Source organism: Lathyrus oleraceus, chromosome 7 (genome assembly GCF_024323335.1).
Source record: "Lathyrus oleraceus cultivar Zhongwan6 chromosome 7, CAAS_Psat_ZW6_1.0, whole genome shotgun sequence".
Classification (NCBI taxonomy): Eukaryota; Viridiplantae; Streptophyta; class Magnoliopsida; order Fabales; family Fabaceae; genus Lathyrus; species Lathyrus oleraceus.
In genome coordinates, this window is record NC_066585.1 from 480,352,437 (window position 1) to 480,369,459 (window position 17,023).

The 17,023-nt window shown below is 37.0% G+C and overlaps 1 non-coding gene across 1 annotated transcript; it reads left to right on the forward strand.

Annotated features, from left to right (window-relative positions):
• Positions 1 to 3,709: 3,709 nt before the first annotated feature.
• On the forward strand, positions 3,710 to 3,816 carry LOC127109820 (small nucleolar RNA R71). Its single transcript, XR_007797070.1, has one exon. It is a non-coding gene; the product is annotated as a small nucleolar RNA R71 (small nucleolar RNA).
• The last annotated feature ends 13,207 nt before the right edge of the window (positions 3,817 to 17,023 follow it).

The following is a 17,023-nucleotide window of genomic DNA, read 5'->3' on the forward strand; positions in this document are numbered from 1 at the left end:
GAGAGATTATATCATCTATTTCATCCTCAGGAACACATCGATGAAAAATACCGTCGGTACCTCTTTTGAAAAGCAGAGGTTCATCCCAGTAGTATTGTTTTAGGTCATGGAAGAATTTATTCTTTTGTTGGTAAGATAGGTCCGGTGGAAGTACTCTGACAGCTAGGTAGTTGACAAAATCAGCATACCATGGCAGAGTTGTATTCGCATGTAATTCTTCCATGGATTCTTCTATTTCTGTATCGTTTAATGTTAGTTCAGACATATCTCTTTCCATTTGGGCTATGAGTCGTTCGTAAGGGAAGTCATCATTTATTGGAATTTGTTCAGGTTTATTCCCTTCGAATCGTGATAAGTGGTCCGCTACTACGTTTTCAGTACCTTTCTTATCTTTTATCTCTAAGTCAAATTCTTGTAAGAGCAGGATCCATCTTAAAAGTCTTGGTTTGGCATCCTTCTTACTTAACAGATATCTAATAGTGGCGTGGTCGGTATAGATAATAATTTTCGCCCCTACTAGGTAGGAACGGAATTTGTCCAAGGCGAACACGACGGCTAAAAGTTCTTTTTCAGTGGCGGCGTAGTTCATTTGGGCTGGATCTAGTGTTCTAATTGCATAGTAAATATCATGAAGCTTCTTATCCTTTCTTTGTCCTAGTACTGCGCCTACTGCGTAATCACTCGCATCACACATGATTTCGAAAGGTAATCTCCAGTCAGGTGGTTGCATTATGGGTGCGGTGATTAAAGATGTTTTCAATTGGTTGAACGCTGTTAAACATTTTTCATCAAATATAAAATCAGCGTCTTTCATTAATAAACCCGTAAGTGGCTTGGTAATTTTCGAGAAATCTTTAATGAAATGTCGGTAGAAACCGGCATGTCCTAAAAAGCTTTGTATTTCTCGAACGGTTTTCGGAGGTTGAAGGTTCTCTATGATTTCGATCTTAGCTTTGTCTACTTCAATTCCTCTATCAGATACCACGTGACCTAACACGATTCCTTGTTGAACCATGAAATGGCATTTCTCCCAGTTTAAAACGAGGTTTACCTTTACGCATCTTTCGAGTACCATTTCAAGGTTTGATAGACATCCTTCAAAACTCTACCCATAAACAGAAAAGTCGTCCATAAAGACTTCCATGATGTCGTCTATAAAATCGGCAAAGATTGCCATCATGCATCTTTGAAATGTTGCGGGAGCGTTGAATAATCCAAATGGCATTCGTCGGTAGGCGAATGTACCATAAGGGCATGTGAAGGTAGTCTTTTCTTGGTCGTCAGGATGGATTTGGATTTGAAAAAATCCTGAATAACCGTCTAGATAGCAGAAGTAAGAATGCTTAGCCAATCATTCAAGCATTTGGTCAATGAAGGGTAGAGGAAAATGATCTTTCCGAGTGGCTTTATTTAGTTTTCTATAGTCGATGCACATTCTACTTCCGATAACAACTCTTTGTGCTATAGATTCGCCCTTCTCGTTCTTAACAACCGTAACACCCCCTTTCTTGGGTACTACATGAACGGGGCTAACCCATTGACTATCGGAAATCGAGTATATGATTCCAGCATCTAGTAGCTTCTTTACTTCATCCTTGACTACCGTACTTAGGATTGGGTTGATCCTTCTCTGGTGTTCTCTAGAGGTTTTACAATCTTCCTCCAACATAATGCAATGCATACAGATAGAAGGACTTATTCCTTTTAGATAGGCGATGTTATATCCTAACGCAGTTGGGTATTTTCTTAAGACATCTAGTAACTTTTCAGTTTCCATCTGTCCCAAGTCAGCGTTGACTATTACTAGTCTTTTCAGTTCAGTGTCTAGGAATTCGTATCTTAGGTTCTTTGGTAGTGCTTTTAGTTCCAAGTCAGGTTTCTTTGGGCATGGCATGTGGTTGGGTGTAAGTGCTAAGCATTCACTTAGACTCTCATTTTGGTATGGTTCATGCCAATTATCATCTTCAAAGATCGGAGAGATTTGGATTTTCATTATATCAGAGTATGTGGTTTCTTGCTCACGCACTCGTCTATGACATCAACTAGATAACAGTAGTCGTCTATAGCTGACGCTTGTAAGAATTGGGTCAAGATGAATTCAACCTTTTCCTCTCCAACTTCGAATGTCAGCTTACCTCTCTTTACGTCTATTATGGCTCCGGCGGTAGCCAAGAATGGCCTTCCTAGTATGATAGGTGTACTGGAATCTTCTTTGATGTCCATGATTATGAAGTCTGTAGGAATGTAAAATTGTCCTACACGTACGGGGACATTCTCTAGTATACCGACAGGATATTTGATTGAGCGGTCAGCTAATTGAACAGACATCTTGGTTGGTCTTAATTCTCCCATACTGAGCCTTTTACAGATGGTTAAGGGCATTACACTAATGTTGGCTCCTAGATCGCATAGAGCTTTGTCTATGATGAATTTTCCAATGACACAGGGTATGGAAAAACTACCTGGGTCTTTTAGTTTGGGAGGCATGTTATTTTGGATTATTGCGCTACACTCGGCAGTAAGTGTAACTGTTTCGTTATCCTCAATATTTTTCTTATTGGATAGGATTTCCTTAAGAAATTTTGCAGGGGATGGCATTTGTGTGATGGCTTCTGTAAAGGGTATTGTAATGTTTAGTTGCTTCAGAAGTTCAACAAATTTCCTAAATTGACTCGTGGATTTAGAACTTGCAAGTCTTTAAGGATACGGAATGGGTGGTTTATAAGGAGGCGAAGGCACATAAGGTTTTTCTTTCTCTTCGGCCTCTTGGGTATTATCTTCTATTTCCTTTGGTTCATTCATCTGCTCAGTTGAGGTTTTGTCTGGTTTTTGGTACATGGCAGGGTTTTGGAGTCTTGGATCCACGGGTCCGTCTATTTCTTTTCCACTCCTCAGTATAACGACATTTACATGTCCTTTTGGATTAGGTTGTGGCTGTACAGGAAATGTTCCAGCTGGAGCGGCTGTAGATGCTTGATGTTGAGCCACTTGTGAAATCTGTGTTTCAAGCATTTTATTGTGGGTGACTAAGGCGTCTACTTTGCTCGCTAGTTGTTTGAGTTGCTCGCTAGTATGTATGTTTTGGTTCAAGAAGTCTTTGTTTGTTTAAGCTTGGGTAGCTATGAAGCTTTCCATCATTAATTCGAGATTTGACTTCCTAGGCATGTTAGGAGCATTATTAGCTGGATTTTGATATCCAGGTGGAACAGTTGGTGTTTGGCCAGGTGCATACAGGGCATTATTATTCTTATATGAAAAATTAGGATGGTTTTTCCAACTTGGGTTGTAGGTATTCAAATAGGGATTTCCTTGTGCGTAGTTTACTTGATCGGTTGAGACTCCTGCTAATATTTGACATTCTTGTGCAGTGTGTCCAGGGTTTCCACATAACTCACAGTTTGGAGTTACAGCAGCCACGGTGGCTGCGGGTGGTATGGTCAAGTTGTCTAATTTTTGAGCACGGGCATCTACCTTGGCATGAACATGGTCAAGGCTACTGATTTCATACATTCCATCCTTTGTTTGGGACTTTTCTACTGAAGTTCTTTCACCTCCCCATTGGCAATGGTTTTGGGCCTTGTTTTCAATGAGTTGATAGGCTTCGTTGTAGGGCTTGTCCATAAGTGCACCGCCCGCGGCAGCGTCTACTGTCAGTCTTGTGTTATACAGAAGCCCATTGTAAAATGTGTGAATGATCACCCAGTCTTCGAGACCGTGATGTGGACATATCCTCATCATGTCCTTGTATCTCTCCCACGCTTCGTAGAGAGATTCTACATCTTTTTGTCGAAATCCGTTGATTTGAGCTCTCAGCATAGCAGTTTTGCTCGGCGGAAAATATCGGGATAAGAAAATGGTCTTCAATTCTTCCCATGTTGTAACTGAGTTGGAGGGAAAGGATTGCAACCAAGCCCAAGCTCTGTCTCTTAGTGAGAAAGGAAAGAGGCGCAGTCTTATCGCATCTTGAGATACACCATTCGCCTTTACAGTGTCTGTGTACTGCACAAACTTGGTCAGGTGTTCATTAGGATCGTCCGTAGGATTTCCGGAAAATTAATGTTGTTGGATGGCTGATAATAGTGAGGGTTTCAACTCGAAATCGTTTCGATTGATAGCGGGGGCGGCAATGCTGTTGTGAGGTTCTTGTTGGGACGGGGTAGCGTAGAATTTAAGAGGACGATTCTGTGGTCCTTCTTCAGCCATGGTTGGTTTTTCTTCTGGTTTAGTAGGAGAGAAGATATCGGGAATATCGTACTTTTGTTGATATTTTTGTATTCGGCGTCTTACATATAAGAAACGCTCTAATTCTGGGGTTGGTGGTGCTAAGTTATCGCCTTGTGAGCGAGTACTTGACATACAATCGGGGAAATAAGGGAGAGTAGTTTAGTTTTTATTTTTACCTTAGTCTATACCGTGCAACGAAAGAATTGCACTATTCGACTAAAACATATCCCCGGCAACGGCGCTAAAAACTTGATGCTTGGTATGGCTATATATAAAATATAGTCTATCGGGTACTTGACTGTAAGTGCACAGTCCAATCGCTTTAGTTTTAAAAGATATCGATCCCACAGGGACCTATGGTCAAACTAGTGTTACTAACGTCACTATGTTTAGCTAAGAAAATGATTAATAAAAATTCGGGTGCAGAATATTAAATCTAAGAGAAATTTAGTGTTAAGAAATAATTGATGGAAGGAATCAGTATGCAACACATTAATTGTCAGGGATTCGATAAGTCACCGGTGAATAGTTTAAATGCCAAATATCTTTCAGTAGAAAATATTTATTTAAAAGACTTTATCTCACACTCTCGTGATTGTTGATTCGGCCTATAGCTTTAAGTCAGAATGTACGTTCTCGCTGTCCCATTTGAAGTTAAAATTACTTTTTGAAAATAAATAAGTTCTAATTGCTTTTAAAGTGCTCTCGCTGTTTTTAAACTCAATGCCTAATTTTTACTATCCAGCTCGAGCCTCACGCTCTCGCGATTGTTGGTTCTCACCTTAGTTAATTTCCCACTCTCGTGGCAAAATCAGATTAAATAGCTTCTCACTTTTATGACAAAGTTAATTAAATTTAAATTAAAAACCTCGGCCTAAAAGATTGTTTGAGAAAAAGAGTTTTCAGCGATTATTATTAAATCCCATCCAAGTAAATTGTTACATACCGATACCGGTAATTTAGTCGGACATGTTAAATAGAGCAAACACAGAGCATAAACAGATTAACAGTGCAGCAGACATAATTATAACAATAACTGGGCAATAATAATAACAATTAAATAAAAACCTGGCAATTGAAGTAACAGAGTACGGCGAATCTTGGAGTACTTGAGCAGTCCTCCACAAGTCGGTAGGATTCTGCTTCTTCAATACAATTGCTTACTAAATTAAATAAAGTGTAGTAGTTCCCCAGTGTAGGAAACTACTACTATGGCTAACTGGAAAACGAGAAGGAAAAGGGAAAACGGGAATTCTAAAAGAATGGCAAATGAACTAAGGCAACAGAAACAAAGTTGCTGAAAAGGAAATAACTAAAAAGCTAGAATGCTGTAAAAATTCAATTGCATAGCGTAAGTGTAGACGTTCCCCTTTTTTCCAACTTTGGTCCTTTATATATTACTTTGGCAGGTCTTGGCAGTTGAGAAAATTAAGGAAGACTGGTTGAGTGAGGAGTCCGCGGGGGAGCCATTATGTTGGAGAGAATTTAGGCACGTTTGAGGGGCCTCTACTGACTGTTTCAAAGCGTAAAATCTGGTTGTGTGACGCTCGTCATGGGCATGTGACGGTCGTCACAGGCTGGGTCGTGACGGTCGTCATGCAGCTTGTGACGGTCGTCACATCAGCAAATTCTGCATTCTGGTTTTTCTGCTTTTTCTGTGCTTTCTCATCTGTTTCTTCTTCTTTTTCTTCCTTTTCTACATTTTGCTCATTAATGCTTGGAGATTTAAATACCTGCAAAAAAAACTCGAATACTTGCGGAATAATCGGAATATTAATTAAAGTGGTATGATCTTTGAGTGTAAATCAAGGCAAATATCTGATGTATTTTCACATTATCAAATATGATTACTTCTATTTATCTACCAATTAATTTTCCAACCACATTCACCTCTATATAAACCACCCACATTACCTAAACAATTCACAACTCTCATTCACATATTTCTCTCCTCTCTTGCTCTATTCTATCTATATTACACAAGGGGTGTAAAATCCATTATGGCACAGATGAGGGAATACGAAATAGTGTTCAGAAACGGCGAGTCGGGTGAATTACAAGAGGAGACGTACACGTCTCTAAGCGCCAGAAAGATCGAATCGACAAGGTATGCCGATCAACATTGTTTATATGCTTTAGGAATTCAAGATAGTGTTAACTATATGCTAGATATTTTAAACTTGAATTATTTTCTATCTCTCAAGGACCCTGTCTATGCTCAACTAACATTAGAATTCCTAAGCTCATTAATCTTTAGTCCCACACCCAACACAAACTGCTCTAGTGGGACTATCTAGTTTCGTTTATTTAACGTCGAATATGCCCTTACATTTTCCCAACTGGAGGACCTGCTACATTTCCCCCATGGGGATGGTGTAGTAAGTGAGGTCCCAGATACTGAGGGTTGGCAACGCGCCTTCCAACCATTTTGGAGGGCAATAACCGGTATAGTAACCCATAGTTTTGAGGGAAACAGAGCCACTTAAATTCAAAACCCGACTATTCGATATTTCCGCCAAATATTAGCTGCACCATTTTTGGCCGAGCAAATTCTAACAAGGTGAACGAAAAAGAACTTTATATTTGTTCGCCACATTTTTGCCACAAAAGGTGAATACAGTCCCGTTTATGCTATCTCACATGCAGGCCATTGTCAATGCAAAGCGAGGCCTGATTATTTTTGGAGGTTTAATAACCCCCATAGCCAGAGTCCTAGGACTCGAAGAAAAATTCTCCTGGCTAACCCCGCTCCCGCACCATGCCATTGACATTGACATGGAAAGGAGCATGAAACTAGTAAAATGAAGGAGTGACGGTAAATTTAATTTAATAATTGTTAATAATGTGTTATAAGAATTTATCCTCCCAAATCCAAATCGCACAGATGTGAGCAACCCGGATAATTATTGTTATACAAATGATCTGGTGCCTAACCAAGTCCCTGCGCACATTCTTGAGAATGTAGCTGTTGGCGGGGACACCGATGAGGATCACATTCCGGAGAAAACTGCTCCCGCTACTGACCCGCACACCACACACACTTCATTTGAAAATGTTGCAGGTACATCTTCCAGTCAAAGACCAAGAAGAAATGTGGCACCAGCCACTCTTGATGAGATCTATGCTGAACTGCTGCGGCGTAGAGAATTAGATGCTTAGCGAGACCTACAACTCCAAACTATGGGAGCTCAACAAATTGAAATGATGCAAATCCTTTGCCAAATGCAGCATGATCAGCACGACTATTCCTTCAGGAGCGAACAAAACATGTCTAGCTTAATCGATGAAAAGAAAACACTGACAATGCGTATGGAAGATCTCCAGAACTATACGCCACCTCACCAGCCAGGGAACGATGAACGTCCATGTACACGTGGCAGAAGGCGTTAGTAGCAGTATAACCAGGTTCTACCTTTCTTTCCTATCTTACGTCATTGCATTGGGGACAATGCAAGATTTAAGTATAGGGGAGGAAGCTTTACCGCTTTTTATTTATCGCTTTCTAGTTAGATTTAAATTATTGTTATTTCTTTTTGTTATTTTATAATTTTTATGGTTATTTTAATTTTTGTTAAAGTGTCAGTCGAGTTAAATATCAATGTGCTATCGAGTCTTTATGCGTGGTTTCCGTTGTTTACCGATTCTCATGTTTACTTGAGCCATACAAAATTTTTGCAAAAACCTAGACTTAGAAATACAGTGCATCTTTTGAAAATTCTGAACTATAAACCAAACAGAGGTTGAATTGTAGAGATTTGGAAAAGCTTTATAAGATCCGTATCGCTTTAACACCTTAAATCTCCCAAGTATTAGATCGATTCGAGTACTTGTCATGCCATAGCCTTAAATTCTATCCTTTAATATTTCCTTAAGTAGTTTATCTAGCAGTCAGCACCATCATAAGCATACACTACGCAAGAAGCCGATGCAAATAAGTGTATGATTTTTAGGCTTAAAATAAGAAAATATTATAAAATGTATGAAAAACGTTGTTCCCTCTAAGTTAGGTGACCCTCACCCGGTCATTTAACCCAACGGTATAACCAACTTCAAATGTTATTTGAGCCAAAGTGCGAAAAAGAAATAAATAAATAATGATGAGATCATAGTCACTAACAGACTATCTTGTTATGAATGTGAAAGGATAACGGGCTTAATGTGATTGCGCCATAATGAAAAAGGATAAAAAGAAGGTTTAGTAAGGTAGGCTTAGGCATGACAACATGATTCGGATTGGTTTGTATAGGAGGGAGACTTATGGTTGCAACATTGCGACTTTGTGTTCTAACGATACCCTTAGTATGGAAGTGAGTACCTGTTAATACAAATTTGAACCAAAGTAAAGTTTATAGACTAGAATGAGTATCTGAATGCAACTGTGCCTTCCACGAGTCCTGATAATATATGCTGCGAATACTTTACAAAACTTTTTCATGTATGCGACATTTGCTTAAGGACAAGCAAAGGTTTAAGTATGAGGGAGTTTGATAACGCGAAAACGTATCATATTTTTGGCTCTATATGCACTGCCTTTTACTCGGTTAACACTATTTATTACACAGTATTTTATATTTATTTGCAGGTATTCGTCGATTAAAAGGTTTACCGCAAGAAAAATGGGAAATAGCAAAAAGGAAAGAAAAAGGCAAGAAAATAGAAGAAAATGAACCATACAATGGGATAATGGGCCACCAAAGCAAATGGGCTTGTGGCGCCCATTACCCGAAGGATGTGGTGCCCGCCACATTAGGCCAAAAGGAAGGTGGCACCTGCCACCAGCCCTTGAAAAGTGGTGGGCGGTTACTACAAGAGTGGCGCTCGCCACTCATCATGGATTTAGGGTTATGGCAACCGCCACAACCAAGTCTCCCCATTTTTCCTACTTTTTCTCCCCCCCTTTAGCCACGATTTCCACTACTCTTGCTACAATTGAGGAATGTGAAAAGGATATAAAAAGGAGACCATTCAGTCTCGCAAAACTCTCTCTCTTTTTCAAGTTTTCTTAGTTTACGCTTAATTATTTTCAGCATTATTTTTCTTTTAGTTTCTAGGCAGTTCTTACCATTGTAAAAGTGATAGTTTCTCCACATCGGAACTATTACGGTTTATTATTTTTACGCATTTGGGATTCAATTGTAAGGGGTATTCATTGCCAAAGCCTGCCTGAATTATTTAATCGAAGATTCAAGATTCAATTCCAGTTCTTAAATTGCAATCCAGGTTTATTATTGTTTACTGTTTTATTTATTTATTCCTTACTGTATGTTTAATTACCCAATTGCCATGTCTGTCACCAGATCTATGTCCGGCTAAACCCTTAGGGATCAGTATATAAAGACCGTCGAAACGACGGGATTCAATAAATAATTGGTGTTAGTTTTTATAAAACTTATTTTTCCGGTTTTAGTTTCTTATTTTAATCAAAATGTTTTTCGTACGAGAGTACAAAAAAAATTAAGGTTACGGTCAATAAAAATGAGAGTACAAAACAAAGTATAAAAACTTACAATTTGAGAATGATAAGACATAAAATATCCAAAAAAACGTGGTACAGTGTGAATGTAATCTCTCTCTGCTCATACCTTGTTTTGACGATCCAAACGATGAAAGTGCATAAAAATGTCTCACAAACCTTATGTCATAAAAGTTAACAAACTTAGGATCACTGTTTTTCTTGAACTAGTTTGAGAAAAACTAGAATGGATTTTCTTACTTAGTTTTTCGCGAGTGGGTAATTTCTCCTTTCTTTTCTCTCTATGCTCTAACCCTAGAATGACCATACCCACTTAATATGAGTGAGACACAAATATACTAACAGATTTTACCCTTTCCCCATATAAGAAGGGAGCCTAATATCCAACATATATCTTTGTCACAACTATATGGAGGTAATCTCCAAAATGGTGATGTAACATCAAGTTTCAAACTTATCTCTTGGTAGAACTTTAGTCATCATATCAAAACCATTATGATTAGTACGAACTTTAACAAAATCCAATAATTTAGCATCCAAAAAATTATGTAGTAAATGATACCTCACATCAATGTGTTTGAAACAACTATGAAAAGTCATATTCATACGAAGACGAATAACACTTTGTGTATCAACAAATAAAACATACTTGTTTTCAAAAAAATCAAGCTCCTATAAGAATTTCTTCAAACATATCTGTAGCGGTAAATTCATGATCATCAAGCTATGGATAAGCTAGAGATCAAATAACAAGAGTCGCCACCGTGCTTTTATTGTTTCCAAGGGAAAAGGGAAAAAGTACGAACAAAACCCAAAAAAGTAAGAAGTTTTCAAATCAAAACTAATAAAATGTCAGAGATTACAGGTAAGGGGGTTGGTTACACAGAGGGAAGGTGTTAGCACCCAAAGTGTCCTAGGTACTCCTTGGGAGCCCTTTTTGTATGCATATGTATTTGGTACAAAGTGATGTTTATAAACAAATAGAATGGGGGGATAAGAAAAGAATTCATTAATTATATTTTTGTGTTTGACAAGACCTTCGGTCTTGTGCCTACGTACCAACATAAAAATGAGTGATCAAAACCTCGTAGTTCGTGATACAAATTTCAAAGTGGATGCATTGCTTTTAACAAAAATTAAGTTTGAAAGGCACAAAGGCCTAAAAATGGTTTGAATGAGTTAGTTCTTTTTGGCTTTTTGAAAGTCTAAGTCAAGTATAGTTAAGTTCATTTACAAGTTTGATTTAAGAAAAGAAGTTTGAAAATGCAATGGCATAAGGCCAAAGTTTCTATCTTTTTTACAAAATGGTCAAAGCTTAGAACAAAATAAGTTCAATCAAAGAAGGTTTTGAAAAAGAGAGGGAGAGATTTTGAAATTAAAGAAGTAGGGAGAAGATGGAGAGACTATCCTATGTACAAAATTAAAAGTTTAGAGTTGAAAAGATCTGACCAAATGGGTAGCAATCCAATAGACAAGAATGTCAATAGAAACCCAAAATTCCCTTGGACTTTTAGAATCAAGCAACACACAAATGCACAATTATATTATCTTGAAGAGCAAAGGCATCAAATAAAGATGGCCACATCCAAGCTTATCCATTCCATGATCTTCTTCAAGGTAGCACATGTATTAGATGAATTTCACAAGTCACAGGTTCAAAATAACAGCTTCAAAATGATCATGTTGTAGATGAACTCAGAAGGATCTTGAATGATGTATCAGATGAAGTTTCAAATTGCAAGCACTTGGTTTCTCAATAAGTTGGCATTGGCCAAGTCCTTTAGCATAGGAATGTTGCCTAAGTTCTAAGTCCATTTGTCCAAGATCAAGCCCACAGTCCACACAAAAGTTTTTTAGGGTTTTTGTTGTTTATTATGTACATTGATGGTCAAATACCACACACACAAACAAAGTATACACAAACAAAATATATCATACAATATGGTCCAAATGGACAAAGTAAAAATTGCATTAACATAAACAATTAGAACGATATGAACAATGGCAAATGTATAAAAACTAGAATTAAATGGCATTAAAGTAAAGGGCTTGAAATTAAAAGTTAGTTGTTAGTAGGTTAGTAGTTAGTATTGTTTTGTTTTTGCTTTTCATTTTTAGACATTCTTTGGAGAACACTCAACCCACTTATCACAAGCATGGATCCTTGAACCAAGACATCTTCCAAAGAAAGAAAAAAAGGCTAACTTTCCATACAATACCATGAAAGAGGGGAGACTTACAATCTCACTAACTAGAATGTTATGCCTGTTATGTCACAAATTTAGCGCTATGTTAAGCAATCGTAATTGGACTTATGTAGAAGTCACAACTATTTGAGGTCGGGCAACAAAATTTTGGTGTTAATGCATGTTAGATACATAGTATTATGAACTATGCTCATGAAACATACCACACACAAAAAGAATATGCAAAAGGTGTGGCTTAATCTCATCCATACTCATGTAAATTTTTCAATCAACTAGCTTTAGGACTTTGAGATATCATAGGCCAAATGAGATGAATGCATAAAGAAGGGGAATGAGATGAAGTGGGAGGGGAATAGATGAAATCTCAAATTGATCAAAGGAGGACTTTTACCAAATTAATATCATTCATTCATTTTGTGAGATGGAATGCACATTCCATCAATCCCCTAAATCCAATGATATTAATTTGACAAAGTCAAATCAACCTTGATCAAGGTCCAACAACAAGAGTCAAACACAAACAAGTCATCACAATTGGTCAACAAAATTATTTGGCATTTATTCCAATTAAAAATACTAAAATAATGCATTTAAAGTAAATATGGTTTGTCAAATTCCTAAAACCTCATCAAAACACCAAATAAATGGCCATGAGATTTATCATACGTCAAACAAGGTCAAAGGACCTTGGAGAAAAAAATTCAGATTTTTTAAAGACTTAAAAGTATTTTTAAACAATTAAAAACAAATGAAAAATCAATTAAATCATGAAAAATATTAATAATGATTCAAAAAATAATTTTAATTCAGAATATGAAAGAGAAAATTTTTTGGTGAAACTCTCATATTTTTTGGATCAATATTAAAATTAATATGAATTAATGAAAATAAAGCAATTAAAATGAAATTCAAATAATCTAAAAAAACGTGGACCACTTAATCTCCCTCATTAATTGAGGTGGCAGATCAAGTGGCCACCAGCGTGCATTCCATGGTACGCCTAAGTCAAATGTCCACACGCTTGGTAATTAAAACGTACGCTCATGGTTAAAACATTTTAAATCAATCCAATGGCTCGGGACCATGCCACATCATTGCCGGAGCAAAGCGTCGGTCGTCTTCTCAGGCGACCTTGGCCGGACTGGTCCATTCATCACCTCATCAAAAATGAAAAAGGAGGACATTATCTGAAAGGAAAAATGGTATAGATCACGAATATCACCTCAATTTTAACTAACTCCTCATATATAGAAAGATATGAGGAGTTGAAATTTGAGGTAAGTCAACTGAGTTACTTCGATTTGACCTCTAAGCAACTCAATCTTCTTGCCTACATTGGTAGGACTTCAGACAACCAAAGAATCAAGAGAATTGAGCAAGATTGAGAGAGAATCGAAGAGATGAAGTTTTCTGAAAATTACCTTTGATGCAGTGCAATTCTTGATGTTGCTTGCTCCAAACACGATCTGATCACACTTGAGAAGCTAGCAAAAAGTGATTGATGAGGTTGCAAGGCTTTGGATCCTGGAGTTTTTGAATCTCCAACAGTTGAGATTCAAACTCAAATTTCAAGTTGAAATTTATCAGGTTTTCCTTTGGAATGAGAGGGTTTCAATATAGGGCAAAGCTGGCGCGCAAGGTGTGTCAAATTCTGATGCTAGAGGGCTCTATTTATAGCTACAACTCATGATATTTGCACCTTCAAATTCACTTTCCAAAATTGGCAATTGATGATGCATGGATGCATGGGCGTGTACAGGCCCATGAGATCAACTTGGATTGCAAGGCAAGTGTGTGTGAAGATTTGAAGTTTGATCTTTGCCACATGATGATACCATGTTCATGCCATGCGCAGCCCTAGCAATTCTTGTCCAAAATGGATGAACTTGGACTTTTTGGAAAGGTTAGATCAAGAGGAACAACTTTTATGTTCGACACTTTTCCATTTGGAACTTTTATCATGATGAATTTTGAGGTGGAAGTTTTGAAATTTCAACATGTTGAAATTTTTTCTAAGTGTCAAGCCATATATCTCAATATTCCACCTTGCTTAACTTTTTATGTGAGCTTCAAATGAGAAAAGTGCCTTCATAAAAGTTGTAGCTCTTTCAAATACCTTAAAAATGGTCATAAATTTCATGTTATTTGGATTTGAAATGATAGAGTTATGCATTTTTGAAGTTTGGAAAAATCACTTGTTCAATGGTATAGGTCAAAAGTGACCTATAATGTAGCCTCATATCACATGCTCAAAAAAGTTGAATTAGCTCTCACTCAAAACATAAACATTTAAGTAGACATCTCACATTTGATTGTGCAACTTGGAAATCTTTCATCTCATAAAAATTGAGCAAGTTATAGACTTGGGAAGTTAACTTTCAAATTAGGGTTTAGACAAAATGACCTATAATGTTTCAACATAGAAAATGATTTTCCAAGAAAAATTAGCTCTAGGTCTCAAAATGAAAGTTGTTTGGAATGTCATTTATAGTAAGTTTTCTCTTAGAATCATTTTCATATGCTGAAAATTGTAGGAGATAGGGTCTAGGGAGACCCAATTTTGATCAGATGAATTCATCTGGCCAACCACCATCAACCAACTTACTAACCTTCAATTCTCTTGACTTTATAAGCTCATGGTAGATTATATATGCATAAGATTATGAAATCTGAAGTCTCCCTTGAGAAATTTGATCAATTGGTGAGATAGCTTGTTGGAGAAGTTACTCAAAATACCTAGTCAAACTAGGGTTTCCAAGGCAAATCACCCTTAAACTCTTGAAGAAAACTTGATCAATATAACATGTAGAAATCAATGAAACTCATATATGATGCCCATAACCATTCTTGTATCAATTCAATGGTTGTGCTCTTTGTCATGGGGGTCTCAAACCCTATATATGAACTTGATAGATCAATGAAGATCATGCCCTACCTACAAAAGAGTTAGGCAAATGCAAAGACATATTTTTGGTATTTTGGTTAGTAAAATGATAATATACAAGTATGATACAATCACAAAGTACTTGGTGATCTCTCCCAAAACAAACCCAATGAAGGAGGGGTAAGGAGGATGCTAAGGTATGATCCCAATGCTAATGCTTATGATGAAATTGCATGAGGGACCTTAGGGTCAAAATTGGGGTCTTACAATATCAACTCATTAACTCTGGCTATATATTAGACAAAATTACACACTTTTGCAACCTAGATTGCCAAACCATAACTTCATTTGAAAATTTAATCATGTAGACTAAAGTAGACTTTATGGAATTAATGTCTCCAGCCTTATTTGAGTCGGAGTACCCCATAAAAACAAGTTAGTCACCTCCAAAACAAAGTCTTGTACAATTTGTACCATGAAGATACCTTAAAATCCATTTTATAAAATTCCAATGCTCTTTACCGGGATTTGAAAAAATCAACTGAACTTACCAACAACATGTGCAATACCAGTCCTTGTACAAATCATTGCATAAATCAAACTACCCACATCAGACGCATAAGAAACACACTCCATATCTATTTTCTCATCTTCATTGAAAGAAATTTGCTTAAAACTCAATTTAAAATGAGTAGCAAGAGAAGAGCTTACCACCTTAGAGTTTTCCATATATAATCTCTACAAAAGCCTTTGAATAGAGTATTCTTCGGACATATAAATTTTTTGGTCCTTTCATGGTAAAAGACTCACCCATATGCTTCTATACCCTATCAATATATAAAATATATTTACCAATAATATGCAAGTCATCAATTGTTGGAATACTTGGAATGATGATAGCTTGTAGAGGAGACTTGGAAGAAGTTAATGGTATTAAGTTGACAATAAATAAGCACAACTATGAGTCGGAGTGTGTGAGTGAATTTGAAAAGGTTCATTAAAGTCCCACATAGAAGAGAGAGCATACTTTAGTAGTATTTATATATTCCAAGTAGGAATATTGGGTTGGCCCCAAGGGGTACCCAATTTTGTGGTTGGGTGAGAACACACTACCATGAAATATAACACACGCGCAACCACCGTCGTCCGGCCAACCGGCTTGGCTCGGTCCGGTCTTAGGCTTGGGCTTGGGCTTGGGCGTTGATCCAATATCTTTTTTTACCCAAAATGATGAAAAATTATTTAATATTATTATTTAATATTATTATTTAATATTAATTAATTTATTAATCGCGTGTAATGTAAATTAAATGATAATTATTAATTAATAATGGTGTGTTGTAATTCAATTACAAAATAATTAATTAACGGTAATTGTTGACCACATTTTTGCTTTACCGACGAAGTCTCCTCACTTCCTTGCTGACCAAGTGAATATCAACTAGTTTTGACTGCGCCGGTTCCACTCTCCTAAGTTTTCGTCCCACAATTTCTCTCCATTTCGGTCAGATCCTTGGCTATAAATAGTGACCTTCCCACCACTTTCAACTTACTCCAAAATTCTACATTCTGAATTCTCTCTTCTCTCCCATATTCACTTCTTTTATAAATTTTCCTTTCTGCTTTGAGTGGCTTGTTGGCACCATATGCAACTGGTTTATCCATATAGTACGAGTAGTTTTCACATCATCATCGAGTGGTTTAACACCATCAGAAGGTGTATTTTTGTAACAATCATATACTGTGAAAGTAGTGGTCGTATAATTGAACTGAGCTATTTTATCCCAGAGGTGACGTGGTCGTTCGACTGCTTTGCATAATTTTGGGCAGTGCCGCAAAACGTCTTAAATAGAGCGACCTAGTTCGACTCGTAATTTCTTTAGTGGATGATTTTAAAAATTGGGAAACATAAACTTTAAGACGTTTTCAAAAACTTCCATCGCTACTGAAGAAGTTATTGGTAACACTGTGGTCGCTATCTTTGACATACCGTTCAAGTTTGAGGGTCTTCACTTCAAATGTTGGTAAGCTAAAATGAAAATTTTTCTAACCTTAAAGAAGGTTGCCAACATTCTGACTGAAGATATTCTTGTTGCTCCTTCTGGATCAACCGAATAAACTAATGGTAAGAACTTTGTGGATTAATATGGAAATGCTAAAACTGATGAATCTGCTGCGAGTGATTTACAACTCAGGAAAGAAATCATCATATGGCATGAGAATGAATTCCCTTGC